The following is a 936-nucleotide window of genomic DNA, read 5'->3' as shown; positions in this document are numbered from 1 at the left end:
AAACGCTAGCTAAAAAGTTGTTATCCAAAAACAAACTAAAAAGCACAAAAGCGGAAACAAAAAAGTCAAAACGCGAACAAAAACACCGCATAATAAAGTTACTACAAGTAGCTAAATAAGCAAAAGGTGTCCAAAGCGTTTACAGAAACAAACAAAAAAGCCCACAGGCCGGGCAAAACACCAAAAAGATTACAGAGGATCAAGGTCCTTTCCAGACTCCACATCAACAGCAGGCTGCGGAGGAAACATAGATATCGGGACTGCATCAACGGCAACGTCATCCCGGTTTGAAATCTCCACACCAGATCTATCCCCGACTAAAGGAGAAGTCGGGTTCTCAACCGGAACTTTGGGGTCGGACATCGGAACCTCATCCTCGGTAGGAGCTGGAACAATCTTTCCCTCCACAACAACGTTGTCCGTACTGAATAAACTCAGATCCAGGTCGGGAGCAAGAACCCGGACTTGAGCCTTCAAATTTTCAAACATAGCATCCATACCCTTGGCCACATGACCTTCTAGCTCGTAAAACTCGTCCTGCACGGATTGCAACTTCTCCTTTGTCTCCACAAGCTCGGCATATAGCCGAGTATAATTCTCTGTAGCCGCCTTCGCCATCTCCTCAGATGTCTTCGCTGCCGCCACAGCCGCGGTAGCTTTAGTTTTCTCTTTCTCCAAAGAGGCCTCCAAGTCAGTAATTCTGGCAGCCTTCAGTTGACTAATCCTACCAAGCTCGGACTGAGTCTTCTCAAGTCGGGAGCTGGTCGCCCCAAGGGGGGATTTCTTGAACTCCCGGGCGATAGCGGCATGGAGACTAGCCATCCGGACACAGCTCCGCGCCATATACTGAAAATGATGCTCCATAGATACATCATCAGTGGAAATAAAGGTCTGAGGGAGAATATGCTGCTCAATCCAACCAAGAGCGTCAAAGTT

This window comes from Arachis duranensis, chromosome 6 (genome assembly GCF_000817695.3).
Source record: "Arachis duranensis cultivar V14167 chromosome 6, aradu.V14167.gnm2.J7QH, whole genome shotgun sequence".
In the NCBI taxonomy this organism is placed as follows: Eukaryota; Viridiplantae; Streptophyta; class Magnoliopsida; order Fabales; family Fabaceae; genus Arachis; species Arachis duranensis.
This window is presented reverse-complemented; position numbering follows the sequence as displayed.